The sequence below is a fragment of the Tachyglossus aculeatus genome, chromosome 2 (assembly GCF_015852505.1).
Source record: "Tachyglossus aculeatus isolate mTacAcu1 chromosome 2, mTacAcu1.pri, whole genome shotgun sequence".
Taxonomy (NCBI): domain Eukaryota; kingdom Metazoa; phylum Chordata; class Mammalia; order Monotremata; family Tachyglossidae; genus Tachyglossus; species Tachyglossus aculeatus.
Genome location: NC_052067.1, coordinates 68,063,108 through 68,087,965, shown reverse-complemented (window position 1 = coordinate 68,087,965; position 24,858 = coordinate 68,063,108). Strand labels below are relative to the sequence as shown.

General features: G+C 42.0%; 1 protein-coding gene across 1 annotated transcript in view; it reads left to right on the top strand.

Moving 5' to 3' along the window:
• Positions 1-3,118: 3,118 nt before the first annotated feature.
• PLEKHG1 (pleckstrin homology and RhoGEF domain containing G1) overlaps positions 3,119-24,858 on the top strand; it is a 261,546-nt gene continuing 239,806 nt past the window's right edge. Inside the window, exon 1 of the mRNA XM_038766904.1 lies at positions 3,119-3,215. The gene's annotated coding sequence lies outside the window, so the exon portion shown is untranslated. The remainder of the gene's footprint in view (positions 3,216-24,858) is intronic.

The window sequence follows — 24,858 nt, the reverse complement described above, 5'->3', positions numbered from 1 at the left end:
GTGGGGAAGAGTGGTGGTCTGGAGTATATGGAGTGGGAGAGAGTTCCAGGCCAGAGGGAAGACATGGGAAAGGGGTCAATGGCAAGATAATGGAGATTGGGACACAGTGAGTAAACTGACATTACAGGAACGGAGTGTGCACACTGGGCTACAGCAGGAAATCAGTGAATAATAATACTAATTATGGTATTTGTTAAGCACTTACTATGTGCCAAACACTGTTCCAAATGCTGGGGTAGTTACAAGGTAATCAGGTTGTCCCATGTGGAGTCTTTATCCAGATTTTACAGATGAGGTAACTGAGGCACAGAGAAGTTAATGGCTTCCCCAAGGTCACACAGCAGACTAGTGGAGGACCCAGGATTAGAATCCATGTCCTCTAACCCCCAAGCCCGCGCTCTTGCCACTAAGCCACCATGCGTTGGCCAGGCTGAATGAGTGCTTTAAAGCTGATAAGGAGTTTCTGTCTGATGCAGATGTAGACAGGCAGCCTTTGGAGGTTCTTGAGGAGTGAGTAAAATGGGCTGGACGTTTTTATTGAAAAAGGATTTGGGCAGCAGAGTGAAGTGGAGTGGAGAGAGACAGGAGGCCAGGAGATCAGTGAGGTGGCAGATGCAGTAATCAAGGTTGGATAGGATAAGTGCTTGGATCCCAGTGGTAGCAGTTCAGGTAGGGAGGAAGGGGCAGATTTTAGCAATATTGTGAAGGTAGAACCGATGGGATTTGGTGACAGATTGAATGTGTGGGGAGAATGAGAAAGATGAGTCGAGGACAACGCCAGTGTTCTTAGAAAGCACACGCAGTCTAAACAGGTGAAGACAAGGCATATAAGAGAAGAATTCCATGTGAACCCAATGATACCAAGTTAAGATTAAACCATAAAAATATCAACTGCCATTAATAAATCAGCCAAACAGTATTTGGAGTAAAAAGTTTCCCTTTGCATGGATCTACCAAGTGTTTAAGTGCAACTGTCTGGCTACTGACCAGGAGTAATGCTTAGATAAATGGCATAATGTTGTAGCTATGGAATGAATAATTATTTTTTACCTGGCAAATTATATATCCTTTGAAACTTGTTCAGTGCCAATTTGGTTTTGAAACTCAAAGCCAATTTGGAGCTATACTAGTTGAACAAGTTCTTTAAACAAATTCTTAACTGATTTGAAGTGTGTTTTTGGCATGTTTGAGTAATCTAATAGAGACGTTTAGTTTCGAAAAGAATTGCTCTGACTCACTTTTATTTGCTTTAAAAAATAACTGTTCATTGTGTAGTGTTGAATATTAACATTTTTCCACTTGAGACTGGTAAGGTTTTATAGCATTTCCTGAAGAAAATAACTGAACGAGACTATTGTGGGATTGTCTTTTCAAGACTATAGGATAAATTCCAGATTACTGTAGAATTGGAGAAGGAAAATTACTCTTCACCTACCCTTATGATAAATGTTAATATTTACACTGCATATATGTTGGATGAGCATTAGGAGTAATCAAGGTACTTTGAAGTTGAAAACCCACCTCCCTGTTGTGTTATTCAGAGTCTGGAATTCCACTTTTTTAAGTAAGTAGTATGTATAGGAAGTGGCACCAAACTATGCCAATAGAAATGCTTTAGGATTCTAAATATGTACAGTGGAGTTAATTTTTAAACACACACATTGTATAATGACCCCTGATTAAAAAAAAAGAAAAGAATGGAAAAGTTTGGGAACTTGATTAGTGTTTTACCTTCTTGGGCACAGCTGCTTGCAACATTCACCAAAATAAAAGGAGACGAAAGACAGGAAACTATGTAAACAAATAAACAGTGAGCACACTTGTATATCGGAGCTCCTAATGAAGCACGTGGGATGCGTTAAGTAAATCTGTGACTATAGCCTAGACATTTTTGGTGTGCTTGTTGTAGGACTCCATATGCGAAGAAATAACTCCATGTTTAAATTCCTGTATTTCATCCATCCCTTTTGTTACCCTTGTCATATAATATTGCTAGATAGCCCTTGAGGTGTGCTGCATTTAGTTTACATGAGGCCTTCCCTGCCTGAGCCCCTTCCTTCCTCTACCCCTCGTCCCCCTCTCCATCCCCCACATCTTACCTCCTTCTCTTCCCCACAGCACCTGTATATATGTATACATGTTTGTACATACTTATTACTCTATTTATTTATTCATTTTACTTGTACATATCTATTCTATTTCCTTTATTTTGTTAGTATGTTTGGTTTTGTTCTGTCTCCCACTTTTAGACTGTGAGCCCACTGTTGGGTAGGGACTGTCTCTATATGTTGCCAACTTGGACTTCCCAAGCGCTTAATACAGTGCTCTGCACACAGTAAGCACTCAATAAATACAATTGATTGATTGATTTACTCATTGTTGAGTACTCCATTTCCTTCCCCGAATCTGACTAGTATAGTTTTGTCTACACTAAAGGGTATAAGCCAACAGTTTTTTTTTTTCCACTGACGTCCCAAAGTATAAACAGTCATTTTTCTGCTCTCCTACACTGCAGACTCAGCTTCCTCACGATCTAAAAACTTCCCTATGCTGCTGGACTCATATATACGACCACACACACACACACATACATATCTAGAGGGTATTTAGAAGTCTAATGAAAGCAGAAATCGAAGTTCCCAGAAAAATGAAAGAGTAGTGCTGTATGTGAGAAAACAGTAGCTCTGTTTTGTTTTTCCTTTTTTTTTTTCCAGGGACTGGTAATTTGACTGCTCTCTTTGGCAGCGTCCAAGAGCTTAATCTCTTCTCTCCCTTTTCTCTGTCCACATTTTCCCCTTGTTGCCCCTCCTCTGTCCCCTCTCCCCTTCCTCGCTCTGCCTTTTCCCTCCCCTTCTCCCCTCTGTCCCTTTCTGGGCTCCAACTCCCACCTTTTTTTCCCACCCACGGGGCGGGGAAAGGAGAGGAGGGGAGGGAAATGCACAATTAGTTGCAGCCGTGGGCTGAGCCCGTATCTCCCTTCCCTGGGGAGGGCCTGGGATGGGCTGGGACTGCTGGAGGAAGAGGGAAAAAGGAGGGAGGCGTTTTCCCAGTAGTAACCTGGAGGAGGAGGAGGAGGAGGGAAGGGAGAAAGTTTGGAGCAGGACCTGCCTGTGGATTTAGAGTCCTCCTTGTTCCAGCTGGGGCCAGTCACAGCCCCCGGAGGGTGAAGGATTTAGTGACAAGTGAAGGAACCCAGCCGGAGCCGCCTCCCCCTGGTAAGACCCCCCACCTTTGCTTTGTCTTTCCCTCTAGTCTGCTGTGTGACCTTGGGTAAGTCACTTCACTTCTCTGGGCCTCGGTTCCCTCATCTGTAAAGTGGGGATGAAGACTGGGAGCCCCCACATGGGACAACCTGATTACCTTGTATCTATCCCAGCGCTTAGAGCAGTGTTTGGCACATAGTAAACGCCTAACAAATGTTATTATTATTATTATTGTTATTATTATTATCGCGGGGGTCATTTGTCCGTGGGGGTGAGTGCTGGCTCTGCCGGAGTCCGACCCCCGGACACCCCCTTACTCCCAGGCTGGGTGGGAGGTCCATTCAATCATTTATTGAGCGCTTACTGTGTGCACAGCACTATACTAAGCGCTTGGAAAGTATAATTCATTCATTCAATCGTTGTGAGCGCTTACTGTGTGCACAGCACTGTACTAAGCGCTTCGAAAATGTAATTCATTCATTCAATCGTATTGAGCGCTTACTGTGTGCAGAGCACTGTACTAAGCGCTTGGAAAGTACTATTCATTCATTCCATCGTATTAAGTGCTTACTGTGTGCAGAGCACTGTACTAAGCGCTTGGAAAGTACTACTCACTCATTCCATCGTATTGAGCGCTTACTGTGTGCAGAGCACTGTACTAAGCGCTTGGAAAGTACTATTCACTCATTCCATCGTATTGAGCGCTTACTGTGTGCAGAGCACTGTGCTAAGCGCTTGGAAAGTACTATTCATTCATTACATCGCATTGAGCGCTTACTTAGAGAAGCAGCGTGGCTCAGTGGAAAGAGCCCGGGCTTTGGAGTCAAAGGTCATGGGTTCAAATCCCGAGACCGCCAATTGTCTGCTGTGTGACTTTGGGCAAGTCACTTCACATCCCTGTGCCTCAGTTACCTCATCTGTAAAATGGGGATGAAGACTGTGAGCCCCCCCCCCCCCCCCCCCCCCCCACCGCCATGGGACAAGCTGATCACCTTGTATCCTCCCCAGCGCTTAGAACAGTGCTTTGCACATAGTGCTTAATAAATGCCGTTATTATTATTATTATTATTACTGTGTGCAGAGCACTGTACTAAGCGCTTGGAGAGTACAATTCATTCATTCAATCGTACTGAGCGCTGACTGCAGAGCACTGTATTAAGCGCTTGGAAAGTGCCATTCATTCATTGTCGTATTGAGCGCGTACTATGTGCAGAGCACTGTACTAAGCTCTTGGAAAGTACAGTTAATTCATTCGTTCATTCAGTAGTATTTATTGAGCGCGTACTATATGCAGAGCACTGTACTAAGCTCTTGGAAAGTACACTTCATTCATTCCATCGTATTTATTGAGCGCTTACTGTGTGCAGAGCACTGCCCTAAGCGCTTGGGAAGTACAAATCGGTGACATATAGAGGTGGTCCCTACCCAACAACGGGCTCATAGTCTAGAAGGGGGGAAGCAGCCACCAAAACAAAACTAGTAGATGGGTATCAATAACATCAGTATAAATAAATGGAATTATAGATTTCTATACACATCATCAATCCACCCCCCCCCCCCCAGATCCCCCAAATCCGCAAGAGTGGAAGTTGGGCCCCCTCGCCCCCCAACTTTCTCCCTTCTGGGGTTGGGGGAGGTTGGTGGTCGTGGGGGGTGAATTGGGGGGACCAACCCTTTGGGGGGGTGCAATAAACGAGGAGGGTGAAATAAAGAGTCTAGAACAGTGCTTGGCACATAATAAGCGCTTAACAAATGCCATTAGTATTGTTATTAAAGGGGTCCACGGGCGGCCCATCTCTCCCCCCATCTTCCAGGGGCCCCAAAGGCGGAGGCCCCAGCCCCCTCCCCTTTGGGCCTAGCAGGAGAAACGCCTTTCCTTTCCTAAGAGAACTGTTATCTCCTTGAAGCCCGTAATCTTCAAAATAAACAAAATTCCCTAATCTCAACCTCCCAACATCCTTTCTCTGTCCTGCTCTCCTTCCTTCCCTTCCTGCCCCGGCTGCACCCCTGGCCCAGTTCGGGTCTCTCCGAGTCACAGAAACCTGGTTTGTCTGGAGGGGAGGAGTTTGCCCGCATCGTTGTATTCTGATTTAATAATAATAATAATAGAATAATAGTATTTAAGTGCTTACTATGTGCCAGGCACTGTGCCAAGCGCTGGGGTGGAGACTTTCTCCACGAATTGTCTGGAGGAGTGGAGTTTGCCCGCATCGTTGTATTCTGCTTTAATAATAATAATGGTATTTGTTAAGTGCTTACTGTGTGCCAGGCAGCCTTCTAAGCACAGGGGTGGATACTTTCTCCACTAATTGTCTGGAGGAGTGGAATTGGCCCGCATCGTTGTATTCTGCTTTAATAATAATAATGGTATTTGTTAAGTGCTTACTATGTGCCAGGCAGCCTTCTTAAGCGCAGGGGTGGATACTTTCTCCACCAATTGTCTGGAATTGTCCGCATCGTTGTATTCTGCTTTAATAATAATAATGGTATTTGTTAAGTGCTTACTATGTGCCAGGCAGTGTACTATGCGCTGGGGTGGATACTTTCTCCGCAAACCCCCAGAGTCCGGATTAGCAGAATTTTGAGGGCACCCTGATTGGCAAAACCGAGTCTTCTTGGCTCGACTGTTTCATTGGTAACTTACACTTTAGAAATGGACATTCGTTTTGACTGACCTTTGTTTAACTTTCTGACACTCGAGAAGGCATAGAAGGTAGTCACTTTGAAAAAGGAGTACTTATTTCAGATGATATACTTGAATCAATCAGTGGCGTTTATTGAGTGCTTGAAGGTACTTAGAGCACTGGACTAAGCTCTTGGGAGAGTACTTATAACGGAGCTGGCAGACATTCTCTACCCACAAGGAGCCTTTCTTTTTATTTCTTTGAAAAAAAGATTCCTGTTGAAAGACACCATGCCTACTGTCTGTTGGACCCTAAGCCAGTTGTGGGCAGGAAATGTTTATTGTTATTATGTTTATTGTGTCTTTTTATTGTTTTGTAGTGTACTCTCCTAATCCATTAGTACAGTACTTTGCACACAGTAAATGCTCAATAAATACAATTGAAATGAATTCAAATGAAATTAGATTTCCCCCATTATGGACTGTGAGCCCGTTGTTGGGTAGGGATTGTCTCTTTGTTGCCGAATTGAACTTTCCAAGCGCTTAGTACGGTGCCTTGCACACGGTAAGCACTCAATAAATACAATTGAATGAATTAGATTCATCTATTCTTAACTCTTGATTTAAAGAGAATGTGCTATCTTTGTTGTTTGGGTTGTAAAATCTTTATTTCCTTGAAAGCCTTTAGATGGCCATGACTTTTTTTAGTCTTTCACTTTCGGGATTAATAAATCTAGAAGTAAACTGTCTTTAAGGGCCTGCGGTCACCAACCTTTTAGATTCCACAAGGATAATATCTAACTTAGTCTTGGTGAGAACAATCTCAACATCAAGTTGAAAGGGAAAGTTATCTAGTGCTTGTGAAATCCTAAGAAGCTTCTGTTACCAGGCCAGTATGATAAAAAGAAATGTGCCTGAGGAGACTGAATTAAAGTTGAGACTTTACTTTTTTTCAGTGTTCTTAAGCAGGTGTCAATTTAGGACAAATTGGGGTGGAGGGATTTATTGGGGTGGAGGGATTTAGGTACTCAGATTTTAGAACAAACCAAAAAGCCTCTTGTCCACCAGAGTGTTTCATTCACTAATCAGTGGACAGTGCTGGCCTGGGAGTCAGAAGGACCTGGGTTCTAATTCTGACTCCACCACTTGTCTACTGTGTGACCTTGGGCCAGTCACTTAACTTCTCTGTGCCTCAGTGACCTCATCTGTACAATGGGGATTAAGATTATGAGCCCCATGTGGGACAGGGACTATGTCCAACCCAATTACCTTGTGTCTACCCCAGTGCCTAAACAGTGCCTGGCCAATATACCAACACATACCATTATTATTATTATTTATTTTTTGAGAGTTCCTCTCAATTCCTAGCTTCCCCATCTTTTGTCTAGATTTAACATAATAATAATAGCATTTGTTAAGCACTTACTATGTGCAAAGCACTGTTCTAAGCGCTGGGGAGGATACAAGGTGATCAGCTTGTCCCATGGGAGGGGGGGCTCACAGTCTTCATCCCCATTTTACAGATGAGGTAACTGAGGCGCAGAGAAGTGAAGTGACTTGCCCAAAGTCACAGGGCTGACAAGCGGTGGAGCCGGAATTTGAACCCATGAGCATAGCAGGATCCACAGCCCACCCACGTCACTCATTTCATCACCTAAATAGGTCACTATTGGGTAATGAATCACTTCACTTCCTTCTGGCCCAGCTGAGATAGGAAGGGATGTAGAAAAGAACTAACTGTCCATGACTATGGTAACAAAGGCAAATCGTGGAGGGAAGAGGTGAGCAATTGTTTACATTCTAATTCACCAGCATGGAGACATGTGACCTCTTTCCCCCCACCCCCCCAAAAAAAAGTCATCAATGTTTTTGTTTTGAAACCTACATGGACTGCAGCTTCCATTCTGCTTCTCTTGGTGTAGTGACACTTGTAAACATGAGAGTCCATTATAGAAATGGAAATAAATTTGCAAATATTTTTGTGTCTCATCCCTCCATTAGAGTCTAAGCTCCTCTTGGGTAGGAAACAGGTCTCTTAATTCTGTTTTACGTTCCCAAGCACTTGGTGCATTGTTGCATCAAACAGGTGCTCAAATACTGTGACTACTACTAATGCAACACTTCTCATGAAGACCAGATATAAAACTTGTGGGGTTTTTGTACTTTTATAGTAACCAACAACTTATTTTTTTCTTTGTGGAAATTTTCCCAAGGAAGTACACAAGAAAAAAAAATCATTTTAGGAAATCTATTTCCCTCTTAACCAAATGATTTTTGATGCTCAGAATCTTGTGATCCTAAACTATGTATGTGTGCTGCTCACAAATCTAAGTTGATTAGCGAATCATATCAATGGAATTAGGCAAAATTTCAATCTAATTTCTTGCAGAAATATTACAACTACAAACTGTTTAAAATGTGTTCCAAGATCTACTTTTCAAATTCTGAGAACTTTACACATCTTAAAAATCTTCATAACATTCCAGAAGTTCTCTGTAAAATATAGTCTGTTTTCATGTATTCATATGGGCATATTCTAATGTAAGAGAATTTATTTTCTAATATATAATCATTTATAATGATCAATTTCACTTTTTTGCCAGTAGTAGAGCTGAGAAATTTGCTTTAAGCCTAGATAAATAACAGAGGTGACTGCATATAGTAAACATCTTTGATAGTAGTATTTTATTGGTGCTTCCTTTATGCCTAGTCTTTAAAATTAAGAGCTGGATTAAGAACCATTCATGCATTCAGAGCCAGGGGAGCTTGGGCCAAGAAACACCCACTGACTGCAATTCCTTGTGACACTTTGAAAATCTTTTCAAGCACAGGTCCATCTCACTAGTGCGCCTTTTGTTCAGAAAAAGCTTTGTTTGAAGAAGAGACTTTAAAAATGCTACTTGAAAAGGTTCATTTTGGTTCCTTTCCAAGAAAGAAACTCTGAAATTGTTGCCCCTCCCCTCCCTGAAATTCTGTGTCTTACTAAAACTATGGTATTTAAAGGAAATTGAAGGTCATTTAATCAATCCTCCTACTGATAGCTTAAATCACAATCAGTACCATTTAGTGAGCACAAATTGGGTGCAGAGCACTGTAAGTGCTTCATTCATTCATTCAATCATTGAGCGCTTACTGTGTGCAGAGCTTGTGAGAGTACAGTATAGTTAGGAGACAAGACCCCTGGCCTTAAGTAGCGTATGATGTAATGGAGGAAAATGACACTGAAAAAACATATATAGGATAAAAAAGGTGAATATGTATGAGTTAGTGCTTAAATAGCAGGCTATGAATCTTATGTATCAACATGCTAAGGATGGTTGTGAATGACTGTGAGCCCCACATGGGACAACCTGATTTCCTTGTACCTACCCCAGCACTTAGAACAGTTCTTGGCACATAGTAAGCGCTTAACAAATACCATCATTATTATTACTATTATTACCCAAGTGCCTAGTTGGTGTGGAAGTGCTGAAGGAGTAACAGGGAGGATATAACCTGTGGGGAAGGCTTCCTGGGAAGGTATGATTTGAGAAGGAGTTTTGAAGATGGGGAACCTGTGGTCTGTCAGATTTGAAGTGGGAGGGTGTTCCAGGCTGGGGCATATTATGAAGGAGAGGTTAGAGCAATGAGAGATGAGAATGAGGCACATGAATACATAAGTTTGAGAGGAATGAGAAGTGCGAGGTGGGGTGTTGTAGGAGAAGAGATTGGATGGCTAGGAGAGAGTTGGTTGAGTAGCTCAAAGTGACTGCTTAGCATCTTCTCTGAGAAGGGGAATGAGTAGCAACTGTAGGTTTCTGAGACAAGGGAAAAGTTGTGTAGAATGACATTTTAGAAAGATGTTCTGGGCAGCAGGGGAAAATATGGACTGGAGAGAGGAGATTCTATTATACTTTTTTTAAAGTCCTGTCTGCCTCACTCTCTCCTCCACCATTCTATCAATGATATTTATTGAGCCCTTATCCTGTGCAGAGCACTGAACTAAGCGAGTGGGAGAGTGCAATAGAATTAGTAGACATAATCTTACCATCTAGCATGGGAGACAGATGCTAAAATAAATTACAGGTGGGGGAAACGGAGTTTTTAGATGTGGACATAAGGGCTATGAGAGGAGGGGTTGGGGTGAGTATCACACATAGAGATTTCTCAACCTCCTTTGATATTTTATTCCACTCCAACAAATTGTCACATCAACTGTGATACTTATTGTAAATCTCTTATGCTGCCAGTCCTTTCCATTTGGTCTGTTCTTTCTCAGTGAATATGAGAAACTGGAAATCCTTCTCTATGTAATAGCCAAGTACTACTAAGTCTTGTCTCAGCCTTTTCCTGGGAAATGGAGACATTTCTTATGCTGCAAGTCCTTTCCCTTTGGCCTGTTCTTTCTCAGTGAATATGAGAAACTGGAAATCCTTCTCTATGTAATAGCCAAGTACTACTAAGTCTTCTCTCAGCCTTTTCCTGGGAAATGGAGACAAATCTTGCCAGAGAAGAAACTATACGGAGACAAAAGCAAAAACATCAGAATGTGGTGTCAGAAGACTTGGGCAGGCTTTGGCCAAGGGACTTTGGGACTCAAAGCTGGGTGCCTTAATATATAAGGAAAGAGTTCATGGTGTTTTAAGCTTCTTGAGGGCAGGGATTATGGCTATTTATTCTATTGTACTCAGCCAAGCACTTTGTGCAGTGTTGCACATGGAAAGTGTTCCATAAATAACATTGATTGTTTTTCAAACTAAGAACCAGAGCTACAGGTAAAGCTTGCTCTGGGTAATACTATTTTTTGAAGAACAGGAATGGAGAATTGTGTAGAGCAGAGCCAAAGATGGTTAAGAAGTGAAGAGGGCAATGGTGAATTAGAAAAGAAGGCAGGAAAAATGAGGGGAGCATTTGTCTTTGTAAAAGTCTTTAATGCAGTTTTGTTTTTAGGAAGTGTTTTTTAGGATGGGATATTTAATATCAAAAGAAAACAAAACAAAAAACGTATCCAGGCTAATCCCTAACCTTTCCTCAGAGATTTAAATTTTTCCACCCTTTAATCAAATCAGAGTTATTTGACTTAGTTTACTGAGAATGATGTTCTAGTAAATATAGGACATGCCTGATACAATGGGTGGATTACCTTCCATCCCACTTATATGTGTTTTTTCCCAGTATTGTGATTAAAAAAAAAAATCACTTTACATTGCTTCACCACAGTCAGATTATTACCCACTGTGACCCCTAGTTCAGTCAGTCATTCAGTTGTATTTATTGAGCACTTGTGTGTGAGCACTGTACTAAGTGCTTTAGAAAGTACAATATAGCAGAGTTGGTAGAAATATTCCCTGCACAAAAAGACCTTGCAGTAAAAGGGATGATTCCGTATTAATATGATAAAGTACATATATGTACTTAAGTGCTGTGGGGCTGAGAGAGGGGTGAATAAAGGGTGCAAGTCCAAATGAAAGGATGAGCCCTTTGTAGAGTGTTCTGCACAGAGTAGCGCTCAATAAACACTACTGAATAAATGATGACACAAGGGAGTGGGAGAAGAGGAAATGAGGGCTTAGTCCAGTCAACCTCTTGGAGGAGATGTGCTTTAAACAAGCCTTTGCAGGTGGGGAGAGTGTTTAGTACTCATATGTTTGTCCTTGCAAAGATTGCTATCTTGACATAAGCAGTGTCATAACTGGGTCAGTTAAGTGACCCATCCCTTTCAATGTTCTGTCGCTCATAGTGGCAACAGGAAGCCTTGAGGAACACTCCAGTAACTATCTTCTAGACAACCTTTCTAGTTCTTTTTTTATATTTCTGCATTTCCTCTGGTAATCACTAACTGTCCTTTTAGTAGCAGTATGAACCTCATTGGCAAATGGGAACCCTTGAACTGTATGAGCAAAACTTTCCAGGTGTGTAATTAATAAAATGACAGAGAACACATTCTGACAACCATCAGTTTAGCGACTGAACTACTGAACCTGGAAATGCAATCAAATGTAGTTCAAGTTAGTGCCAGTGAATGCGAGTCCAGCTGGGATGGTTTAGTCACACCATGCAGCTGGCTCAGTGACTAAAACGTGCCTCCTATGGTGGATAAACATGCACACTGCTATGTGTTACCACTAGTTTAAACCTCACCATTTAAAGAAACTGATTAAAGGGGGAAGAAAATGTAGGTGCACAAGGTAGTGGAATTTTTGTTTTAGCAGCATGTTACTAGTAAATCCTGAACATTCTCCACAGATTCTCTGTTCACTGAATTTATCCAAACCCTTCTTTGACTTACTGATATTTTCAGTCTCCCAAGTTGTAGACACAGATTCCAAATGCTCTGTGAAGAAGTGTTCCAACTCTTTATTTTGAACATACTACCTTCAACCTTCCCATCCCATAGTCCAGATGCTGTGGGATTTGGACCTATTGCACATAACTCCTATTACATGTACATTTAAGATGTATAAGAGAAACAGCATTGCCTAGTGGATAGAGCACAGGCTTGGGAGTCAGAAGGACCCGGATTCTAATCCTGCCTCTGCCACTTGTCTGCTGTGTGATCTTGGGCAAGTCACTTAATTTCTCTGTGTCTGTTACCCTATCTGTAAAATGGGAATTAAGACTGTGAGCCCAATGTGGAACAGGGAGTGTGTCCAGCCTGATTCGTTTGTATCCACCCCAGTGCTTAGAACAGTGCTTGACTCATAGTAAGCACTTAACAAATACCATCATCATCATGTATCACAATAGTACATATAATGTAGTTATAAAATGTTCATGTTCTTATATACAGCTACGTGAATCCAAGATGGATGGTTTATCACTTTGTAAGTTTGGGAAATGAAGGACGGAAAGGGACATTCCCCCCTACTCCCACTCCTTGGTAAATGAGTAAATGAGATGGGTAGAATTAATGGTTTAGCCAACTGAAATTGAACTTGGTTTGTCTGTATGGTTTATTACCTGAAAGGATGTTATAGGTATGATCTCCCTATTTCTAAACCAGGCAGAGGGCATTGCCGTCATCCCATTTTAGGGGATTCCTGAAATGAGGCCTGTACAGTGTGATTGTATCTACATTATGAGATGCAGGCTGTGATTGGAAACGACAGGCCAACTTCGGTCCCGAGACAGCAGGAATTGACTGTAGTGGTTGTGATGTTTATAGTGGCACTCCCCCTCTCTCGTCCTTCCAGTCGTATTCCCCTTGGGTTGCAGAGGGAGTAGGCGGATGGCGATGCTACACTTTGTTGAAGGGTTTATGTGGATAGAGCACAGGCCTGGGAGTCCAAAGGTTATGGATCCTAATCTCAGCTATGCCACTTGTCTGCTGTGTGGCCTTGGGCAAGTGGCTTCACTTCCCTGTGCCCCAGTTCCTTCATCTGTAAAATGGGGATTAAGACTGTGAGCCCCATGTGGGACAGGGGTTATGTCCAACCTGATTTCCTTGTACCACACTAGCACTTAGTACAGTTCCTGGCACATAGCACTTAACAAATCCCATAATTACAATTATTATTAATTAAAATTAGTTTTCTGGAATTTTTTTGGTGGTTGTTTTATAAGCCTGGCCCATTTAAAGCCTGAGTGTAGCCCATTGTTGGGTAGGGACAGTCTCTATATGTTGCCGATTTGTACTTCACAAGTGCTTAGTACAGTGCTCTGCACACGGTAAGAGCTCAATAAATATGATTGAATGAATGAGTGTAGCATATTGCTAATGCTGGCCGTGGCCCCATGACGTGACAGGGTAGCAGCTGTTGTCTTGCCACTCATTTTTATCTGGTTCTCCTTCAGAATTCCAGTTAGGCTTGCCCAACTTGCAGCATGCTCTAGGTAGTTCTTCCTTGAGAAACCTTCACCACTGGCAGCGCTTAGTACAGTGCTCTGCCCATAGTAAGTGCTCAATAAATATGATTGAATGAATGAATGAATAACCCTAGGAAGCAAAACCTGAACTAGAACCCAGGTCTTCTGATTCTCAGAGCAGGGCTTTTATTGTAGATCTGTAGCAGGGCTGCATGCAGCAAGCACAGTAGCTGTCAAATGCCGAAAATAGGCGATTTTGGTCCCTTCAATACTCTCACCTGAATTATCTGGCTATTTCAAGCAGTCAAAGGGGCTTCTGAAGCTCACCAGAAAATTCAGAGGTAATTCAAACCAATGTGCTTTTTGACCTAAATGACCCATGTGCAGATATATGGAGTGATTAAGATTCTGTTGACTGATGAGAATGTAAACTAGTAGTTTTCCAAATCACATCTTCCATTACCTGAGTGAAAACTATCCCTCCAAATTCTGACTCACCGCATATGTACCTATGGGGTGATGTGTTAAAGTCTAGAAAGGATCCAGGTGCCGGCATTAGAAGCAATGGAATTAGTTCCAAAGCTCCAAAACAGTGATTATTCGCAGTAAGCCTTAAGTGAAAATTAACCTGTATTGATTGGCCAAGAATGATGTTATAGGAAAAAATGTCTAGCGTTTACCCTTGGTTCACATACATTCGTATCAAGAGGAAAATTTCTTCCACTCATAGGAAAACTACCATTATAATAATTCCATATTGGCAATTATCTGCAGAGATATGTGAATACTCAATGTATTTAAATGTTTGTGTAGGGCGGTACAGATATTAAAATAGAGTATACTTCCTCTTTTTTCATAACTTAATTGAACACACATGCTTTTTCTCACTCCTCCCTTACCCCAAGGGGCTCATCTCCCAACTAACCAAACATACCCTTTCTGACACTGAGAAAAAAGTCACTCCAGTCTGATCCAACCCTTTGGCCAGACCCCAAAATCTCCCAAGAGTCTAAATAGAGCAGGTTTCCAAATTCTCTCCAGCCCATCTCTTTTTTAATAAGGTAATATCCTCACCCTGGGCTTCAAGGCTGTCCATCACCTCGCCCCCTCCTACCTCACCTCCCTTCTCTCCTTCTACTGCCCAGCCCGCACCCTCCGCTCCTCCACCACTGATCTCCTCACTGTACCTCGCTCTCGCCTGTCCCGCCATCGACCCCCGGCCCAAGTCATCCCCCGGGCCTGGAATGCCCTCCCTCTGCCCATCCGCCAAGCTAGCTCTCTTCCTCCCTTCAAGGCCCTGCTGAGAGCTCACCTCCTCCAGGAGGCCTTCCCAGACTGAGCCCCTTCTTTCCTCTCCCCCTCGTCCCCCTCTCCATCCCCCCGTCTTACCTCCTTCCCTTCCCCACAGCACCTGTATATATGTATATATGGTTGTACATATTTATTACTCTATTTATTTATTTATTTATTTTACTTGTACATTTCTATTTTGTTGGTATGTTTGGTTCTGTTCTCTGTCTCCCCCTTTTAGACTGTGAGCCCACTGTTGGGTAGGGACTGTCTCTATGTGATGCCAATTTGTACTTCCCAAGCGCTTAGTACAGTGCTCTGCACATAGTAAGCGCTCAATAAATATGATTGATTGATTGATAATATAGATATAAGAAACTCCCCGTCCTATCCACCCATCATCTCCCACACCCTATTCTCCTGACCTTCCCCTATTTTAGAATACTAATCAAAGGCTTCATTTATTTCAGGTTTTCAGGCAGCCTTTCTTTCTTTCCCCTCCTTATCTCTCAGCCCCCCAGGGCAGGCTGAGCTATTAGAGACCTTGATTGAATGGTTAATCTTCCCAAAATGTTTCTCATTTAAGGTCTCTGCCTTAATAAAACCATAATGACAGTTTTTACTTGTGGCCTATTTATTTGAGGCTCCCCTCATTAAAGAGCAATATCTCTCTTTCCTTTGAAATTATTTCTTTTCACTCAATGTAGTTTCTTTTCTGACACTCTTCAAGTTTTCATACCAGCCCACCCTCCTGACTTTTGCTCATTTCAGCCTGAGCAAAGTCCTTTATTCTCCTTCTCACTTGGTTTATCCAAACGTTGAAATTCCTTTGGTGCTGTAACTGCCCTCCTTCTGACAATGGGCAAAGAGAAAAACTCACTTTTTCTTGCCTACCTGCCCCCTCCCTGTATTTTTATCTTTTGATCAGAGGCCCTGTTGTGTTGATCAGAGCTACTTGGAGCAAACTGTTCTGGTACCCGAATGGAGTTTTGGGGGCCTGCTGGTAGAACTGAAATTCATTTGAGGCAGCGGCTGGTGAAATGTTCACCCGTTTGCTGCTAAAAATGTGCTTTTGAAAGAAACCCACAACTGAATCAAAAGGTGGATCTAGGAAAGGAATTTAGGATAAGGCAGTGGTTGGGGAGGGACATCTACTACCAGGGGACCTTGATAAAGGAATAGGAAAGGATAGACTTTCCATGCAAGAAAGGTAGCATTTAGCATCTAGTAGGTACCTGATTTCAAGCACTAGATTGGCTTTTTGGCTCTGGTACTCCTACCTAGTCATAATCATCGACCCTTTCTTTTCTAAATTGTTTAAGCATTAATATTGCTAGAGAATTATCACTACCAGGAGTTATTATTTTGTGGATATGGAGATACTACTAATGGTGAAATTTCATTTGTATTGGTTTTTCAGTCATTCTCCATCAATATGCATTTGACAGTCCCTCACATATTATACATACATTTTTTTATGGTATGTTAAGCACTTACTATGTGTCAGCCACTGAACTTAGTGCTGGGGTAGATATAAGTTTATCAGGTTGAACACAGTCCCTGTCCAAAAAGGGGCTCACTCTCTTAATGCCCATTTTAAAGATGAGGTAACTGAGGAACAGAGAAGTTAAGTGACTTGCCCAAGGTCACACAGCACAGAAGTAATGGAGCTGGGATTAGAACCCAGGTCCTTCTGACTCCTAGGCCTGTGCTGTATCCACTAGGGCACACTGCTTCTCAGCTTATCTGCCTTTTCTGGGTTGTTGTGTCTGCTATTTTAACGCTACTGGTTATCGCTGTCTTTTCATAGCCACTAGACAAGTTTTGAACGTCTGAGACCAGTGATTGTGAAATTGATGGCTCTAAGCCATTATTCAGAATATGGACATTCGCTGCCCAAAAAAAAAAAAAAATCTTTTTACTTGAGTGGTCTTTTTTTAGGATTCATCGTTCTGGACGGCAGATGACTTGTTTCACTCCAAACTGTAATATCACTCTGTATCTCCCAACTCAGATGCCAACTGTGCCTTCCTAGGGACAGTATTGTTCTCTTGTATCATTTTGATATTTCATGAAACTAGAGTTATTTTCTCTGAACTGTTAATGATAATTTTTAACTTCAATTTAAAACACATCTGGTGCAGGCCCTCTGGGAAGCCTGATTTAAATGTAGCAGGTCAATTATTTAGATTTCCTTATCTAGCCTCTTCTCCACTTGGAGTGAGCAAGTTTAATCTCTAATAGATCATCCTCAGTAGCATTTACTGAGTGCTTACTATATGCAGAGCACTTTACTAAGTGCTTAGGAAAGCACAATGCAACCAAGTTGGCAGAAACGTAACCTGCCCACAACAAGCTTACAATCTAGACTCAACCTGCTGCTGCTTCAGTGTTAAAATGATCTTTTTTAGAAACTATTGTTTACTTCATAATTGTAAGACACCACTGGATATTATTTTCTACTCATGATGAGTCATACACACAACCAAAGCCATTCAATTCAATCACTGTGTTACCCCAGGAAACAATAGTGCACATTAAATGACTGCCTGGGCTAATAGTTGCTATCCGTGGCCATGAAGTATCTCTGTTTATGGTTCTGTTTATGATGTTGAATGTGGTTCTTCCAATGCACAAATCATTAGAATCTTCATTATTTTACTCATTAGCTGAAAGCTATCTGGAAGTTCCTAGTGAAGAAGGATACAGAATCTATTTGCAATGAGGCTCCCTTCAAGTGTAAAATGTAAGCGCTCAACAAAAATCATAAAAAAAGAATGGACTCCTGTATATTCATAAAGAAAACACCCTCTTCACTCCCACTCCACCCTAGCCTCTTTTCCAAATACCTTTGCAAGGGATGTATCAAATAGGATTGAAAGTATGATGGTAGTTACACAGGCATGTATTTTGTATTGTGTTCCATTGAAACTCTGAGGAATTTAAACGTACCTAAGGTGGAGTTGACAGCATGGCATGTTTTAGGAAGAGTTGAAAGTTTAGGTTGGTAGATTGGTGGATTATACCATTTTCTTCCACCAGTGGGAATGCTTTCAGATCTAATACATGGAGATTTTGGAATATAGTTATACTAAGACACAGGGGAAAGCAGTTTGGTGATCTTACTCATTTTCCTTGTTTGCCAGAGCAGTGAAATGCTATTTTTTCTTTCTCCCTTTAAATTCTTATGCACAGTTAAGGCCTCTAAGGTAGTACAGAACAGTATATATTATTATATTTGATCTTAAAACTAAACTACCATGAGAGAATGTAATAATAATAATAGTGGCATCTATTAAGTGCTTACTATGTGCAAAGCACTGTTCTAAGCATTGGGGAGATTACAAGGTGATCAGGTTGTCCCTCATGGGGCTCACAGTCTTAATCCCCATTTTAGAGATGAGGTAACTGAGGCACAGAGGAGTTAAGTGACTTGCCCAAAGTCACACAGCTGACAATTGGCAGAGCCGGAATTTGAACCCATGACCTCTGACTCCAAAGCCTGTGCTCTTTCCACTGAGCCACGCTGCTTCTCTACTGGATTGATTATTAATAATAATAATATAAAGTGTTTACTATATGCCAAGCACTGTACTAAGCACTAGGGTAGATTCCTGGTATTCAGGTTGGACACAGTTCCTGCCCCAAACTGGGCTCACATTCTAAGTATGAGGGAGAACAGGTATTTCGTCCCCCTTTTACAAATGAGGAAACTGGGGCACAGAGAAGTTATGTGAATTGTCCAAGGGTGCACAGCAGACGCACAAACAAGTGACAGTGTCAGGATTAGAACCTAGGTCCTCTGACTCTCAGGCTCACACTCTTTCCGCTAGGCCATGTTGCTGTAGCTGTATAGTGTTATTTGAAGATCGTTGTAGGCAGAGAATGTGTCTCCCAGCCCTGTTCTATTGTCCTCTCCCAAGGAATTAGTACAGAGCTTGGCACACATTAAGTGCTCGATAAATAGGATTAATTGATCTTAATGATGATTGTTGCCATCCATGGGTTGAGTGAATTTGATCGAACTGATGGTTTTGGCAGCTTTCATAATGTAGATGATTTCAAAGAGTAATCTTTGCTAATGTGAAGCACCTGTTTTCCCATTGGTAGGAAAGTGTTTTGATCATTCCTGCCCGGAGCATATCATTAGAAAGAAAATCGCTTCATTACATAATGATAAAATAATTAGTAATGATCTCTTAATGCCAAAATGGTTTAAAAATCAATTTTTCTCCCCAGATTCATTCAATCGTATTTATTGAGTGCTTACTGTGTGCAGATAAACCAAGAGTAAAGATATAGCAATGCCTGGGGAGAAAATGGTAGGCTGAATTGTAGTTTTGCCCTCTACATTTTTGGTTCAATAGAATGGAATAGTGCCTTCTCTTCCTTCCTCGTTTAGTTTTTCTGGTAAACATTCAGTTTATATGTTATATATGAAATAGACATTTAAATGGGAGTTAGAAGGGATAGTGGTGTCAATTTATTGTATTCACTGATGTCGGTGTAGAGTATGGCATCAAGTGAGTGGGGGAGTACAGTTAGTAGTAGCAGACTAGTGGCGGAGGCAGACAAGTAAATTAGAGATAGAGAGGAGTAATGGAGTAACAATATGTGCTCAAGTGCTATTAGGGCTGAGTACCCAAATGTGTCTTTTAATTGTATTGTACTCTCCCAAGTGCTTAGCATAGTGCTCTGCACACAGTAAGTGCTCAATAAATATGATTGAATGAATGAAGTGTGTAGGTGATTCTGAAATGGCAGGTGAAGAGGCTGTAGGGTGGGTAGATGAGATGTAATTGCAGAAGGTCTTCAAATAATAATAATAATGGCATTTGTTAAGTGCTTTCTGTGTACCAAGCACTGTTCTAAATACTGGGGTAGGTACAATCAGGTTGTACCACATGGGGCTTGCGGTCTTAATCCCCATTTTACAGATGAGGTAACTGAGGTGCAGAGAAGTGAAGCGACTTGCTTAAGGTCACACAGCAGACAAATGGCAGAGTCAGGATTAGAACCCACGTCCTCTGACTCCCAAGCCCGGGCTCTGTCCATTAAGCCACACTGTGTCCCTTAAAGAAATTTTTGGATATGAAGGGAGTTCCAGGTATGAGGAAAGGTGTGAGCAAGAGGACTATGAGAGATGGAAATGAGGTGCAGTGACAGGTTGACTTGAGAACAACAAAGTGGAAAAAGAGAGTGGATAAATAGGAGGGACAGAGCTTATTGAATGCTTTAAAGCTGATGGGAAGATGTTTCTGCTTGGTGTAGAGAAGATTGGAAAACCATTGGAGGTTTTAGAAGCATGGAGAGAAATGCATTAAGCAATGTTTTAGAAAAATGAACCAGGCAATAGAGTGAAGTTTGGACCAGAGGAGTGACAGGAAGTGGATACAGTTTGTCAATATATGACGTGTACCTGGAATACTGTGGTGGCAGTTTGGGTGGAGAAGAAGGTGGGGATTCTGGTGTGTGGAAAGGCAATAACCTTTCTAAAATATTAGAATAAAGAACATTTCTGAGGTATGTGAGTGCAATGGAACTTTGTAATATTTCTGCCAGGCTCCACTGACACTTGCATTGTAGTGTACAAAACGAAGTCAGAAATGTGCACTTGATTCTGGTTTATGTTTCTCCTTTTGAAGATTTTAATGAGTCTTCTGATGAATCTCGGACATACGATTTTAAAGAGTAGGTTTTTGTTGATGAATTGTACATATGTACTAGAAGCAGCATGGCTCAGTGGAAAGAGCACGGGCTTGGGAGTCAGAGGTCGTGGGTTCTAATCCCAGCTCCGCTGCTTGTCAGCTGTGTGACTTTGGGCAAGTCAGTTAACTTCTCTGTGCCTGTTACCTCATCTGTAAAATGGGGATTAAGACTGTGAGCCCCGAGTAGGACAACCTGATCACCTTGTATCCACCTCAGCGCTTAGAGTGCTTAACAAATGCCATTATTATTATTATTATTATCATCATTATTATTATAGTGTTCTAGAATCCCTTTGAAGAAAACCTCAAACCTCAGTGCGGCTTCCTGAAATCTAGGTGCAGTTCCTAATATTCCCTTCAACACCAGAGGTTATTTGCCACTGGCATTTTGCAACACATTATCTTTTCATAATATGTTTACCTAAAAATGTTTGTGGGCATCTAGTAGCCACTTTGATTAAGAGCACATCATTAAAAAGTGGTCCTGGTGTCACTGTGTGAATTGCATCCCAACTGGTCTGGTGTAGCCAAAGCACCTTGGAAGCTCAGCAAGGGGTCCATTTATTCTGCACAGAAACAACCAGGCAGTGCTTCCTGGGCCCAAGAACTAGTAGAAATGGCAAAAGGCATTTGAAGCATTCCCATCCAGCTGAATATGTGCTTTACCATACAAGAAATCAATTGCAGCTGACTGGGCAGTTTTTATGTAAGCACCTCTGCATATTCATTCATTCATTTGTATTTATTGAGCGCTAACTGTGTGCAGAGCACTGTACTAAGCACGTGGGAAGTACAAGTCGGCAACATATAGAGACGGTCCCTATCCAACAAGGGGCTCACGGTCTAGAAGGGGGAGGCAGACAACAAAACAAAACATGTAGACAGGTGTCAAAATCGTCAGAACAAATAGAATTAAAGCTATATGCACATCATTAACAAAATAAATAGGATAGTAAATATGTACAAGTAAAATAGAGTAATAAATCTGTACAAATAAATACAAGTGCTGTGGGGAGGGAAAGGAGGTAGGGCCGGGGGTGATGGGGAGGAGGAGAGGAAAAAGGGGGCTCAGTCTGGAAAGGCATCCTGGAGGAGGTGAGCTCTCAGTAGGGCTTTGAAGGGAGGAAGAGAGCTATGGTGTTTGGACAGAACACCGTTAGGGAATAAGGAAATATTCTTCCCAAAAAGGAATGTTGGCTAGATCAGTGTTGGAAGAAATGGCTCTGTGTGTGTGTGCGCGCGTGCGTGTTTGCATGTTATCAGTTAAGGCATGGGTAGTATTAATCAGATTTGTTGAGCATTAACTATGTGCAGAGCACTTAACTAAGTGCTTGGGAGGGTACATACAACTGAATTAGGCATGTTCCCTCCCCATACCAAGCATACAGCCTAGAAGGAGAGACAGACATTAATATGAATAAATAACTTATAAAAATTTATATTACTCTAGAGAAAAAATAACCCAGCATCCAGAGCCTTTTCAATGTCCTAAACGTTGTGAAGGTAGGAGGGTTCTCTTCCCACACATTTAGGGAAAGTTGGGGCTGACTCCACTGGTTGTCTAGGTGGTGGTTCCTCTGACTGGGGGTCGCAACGCTGAAGCCCAGATCCAGATAGACTGGGCTGGCAACCACAGGCCCCATGCATCTTCTGGTCATAAATAATAATGATAATAATAATTCAGTCATATTTATTGAGCACTTACTGTACTAAGCGCTTGGGAAGTACAAGTTGGCAACATATAGAGATGGTCCCTACCCAACAGCGGGCTCACAGTCGAATAATGATAATAGTAATAGTTAAGCACTTCCTATGTGCCCAACTGTTCTGAGCACTGGGGTAGATACAAGTTAATCAGGTTGGATACAACCCCTGTCCCACATTGGGCTCACAGTCTTAAGCCCCATTTTAAAGATGAGGTAACTGAGGCCCAGAGAGGTTAAATGACACCCAAAGTCACAGCAGATGTGGTGGAGCTGGGATTAGAACCCAGGTTCTTCTGACACATCCTTGAAATGATGCATTTAGGTTCTGGGGAAATTACTGAGACGAGTCAGGGTAAAGAATGTGTACCTAAGAGCCTTGTGCAACCATAAGTGTGCCCTGAGGTTTTGATTTCGTTGCATATTATGTGTGGAAATTCTATACCCTTTATCTTTCATTGGATTTGGAGACACAATGATTTTAGTCAAGCATTGTTTTTATGGTGATCCAGGAAGAATTAGACTTTCAATTTTAAAGTGTTTGCAAAGAGCAAAATTTAATCCTATGGACCCTGATCTTAGGTTAGGAAGTGGTTTGGCCTGCAGAAGAATTGCAAAATAAGGTTCGTGGTGTACATTCACATAATTGAAAAGCAAAAGCTTCACATTTAACTTAAATCAAGACCTGATTTAATAATGTAGACTATAACCTATTTAAAAGCACATATGAGGGGGAAAAAGTCATATAGATAACTAGTTAGGTAACTGTTCTGGAAAATATCCTATTTGTTATTAGCCTGAAGATTTGCCCTTCATGCTATTTACTGACACTTTGGGTTCTGTCTCTGCATGCTTCACGACTATTCATGTACACCTCTGAGATGCTATTTGTCTCTTTTTTAACTGTTCATGAAGTTTGACTGAAAATGATAATAAACAAGAATAAATCTGCCTTGGGCTCGTGCCTGAGTCTCTTAATCTTATTTCTTTAGCAGTCTAGTAAAGGAAAACCACTTTTAACCACATCTATGGATAAAAAGGCTTCTCTGCAGTTCTTTGGAGGTGTCTGACAGACAAACCTCTTGCCATTTGCTGGAGAATGTCAGTCAACACTGTTTTGGTGGAGTGCCTGTGGTGTGGGGATATGCTAAAACAGCCTAGAGAATCAGTCAATCAATCATATTTATTGAGTGCTTACTGTGTGCAGAGCATTGTACTAAGTGCGTGCTGAGGAGAGTATGACACAATGGACATAACAGACACGTTCCCTGCCCACAACAAGCTTACAGTCCAGAGAAGCCTTCCAATTGAGGGTGAGGTAAAGAGACAAAGTAGCAGAAAGGACAGAAAGGGCTGTTTCTTAAGGGTTTTTCTTTAATTTGTCCTAGAAACTGGGAAAGGGAACTTCTAATTGACAACCCCAGCAGAGAGATGTTTAAATAGAGTGTAACTCGGAGATTGATCATTAGGTGGTTTTTACGTATAATGTGGAGACACATTCCTTGGAAAAATGTTTGTTTTCCCCAATCATTACTAAACTTAAATACTGACCAGGCTAGATTTTGTAAGTGGAGTGCTGTCACCCCCAGCTGTCTCCTGAAATTTTGAACACTTTTTTATTTTGTATTTGTATGGAGAGCCCATTTGAAGGAGGAGTTGAGGGATCCCCCTGACCACTCCAGTCAACTACCCATCTCTGGCAAAATTGTGGTGCACTGAAAGATTGGTCTTTTCCCAGTAGGCCCCATAAAGAACCCAAGCCCTCATGGTGGAACATGTCTTTGTGTTTATTAAAATATGTCACCAGATCATCCAGCAGTATCAGGAATCATCATCATCATCATCAATCGTATTTATTGAGCGCATACTATGTGCAGAGCACTGTACTAAGCGCTTGGGAAGTACAAATTGGCAACATATAGAGACAGTCCCTACCCAACAGTGGGCTCACAGTCTAAAAGGGGGAGATAGAGAACAAAACCAAGCATACTAACAGAATAAAATAAATGGAATAGATATGTACAAGTAAAATAAATAAATAAATGAATAGAGTAATAAATATGTACAAACATACATATATACAGGTGCTGTGGGGAAGGGAAGGATGTAAGATGGGGGGATGGAGAGGGGGACGAGGGGGAGAGGAAGGAAGGGGCTCAGTCTGGGAAGGCCTCCTGGAGGAGGTGAGCTCTCAGTAGGGCCTTGAAGGGAGGAAGAGAGCTAGCTTGGCGGATGGGCAGAGGGAGGGCATTTCAGGCCCGGGGGATGACGTGGGCCGGGGGTCAATGGCGGGACAGGCGAGAACGAGGTACGGTGAGGAGATTAGCGGCAGAGGAGCGGAGGGTGCGGGCTGGGCTGTAGAAGGAGAGAAGGGAGGTGAGGTAGGAGGGGGCGAGGTGATGGACAGCCTTGAAGCCCCGGGTGAGGAGTTTCTGCCTGATGCGCAGATGGATTGGTAGCCACTGGAGATTTTTGAGGAGGGGAGTAATATGCCCAGAGCGTTTCTGGACAAAGATAATCCGGGCAGCAGCATGAAGTATGGATTG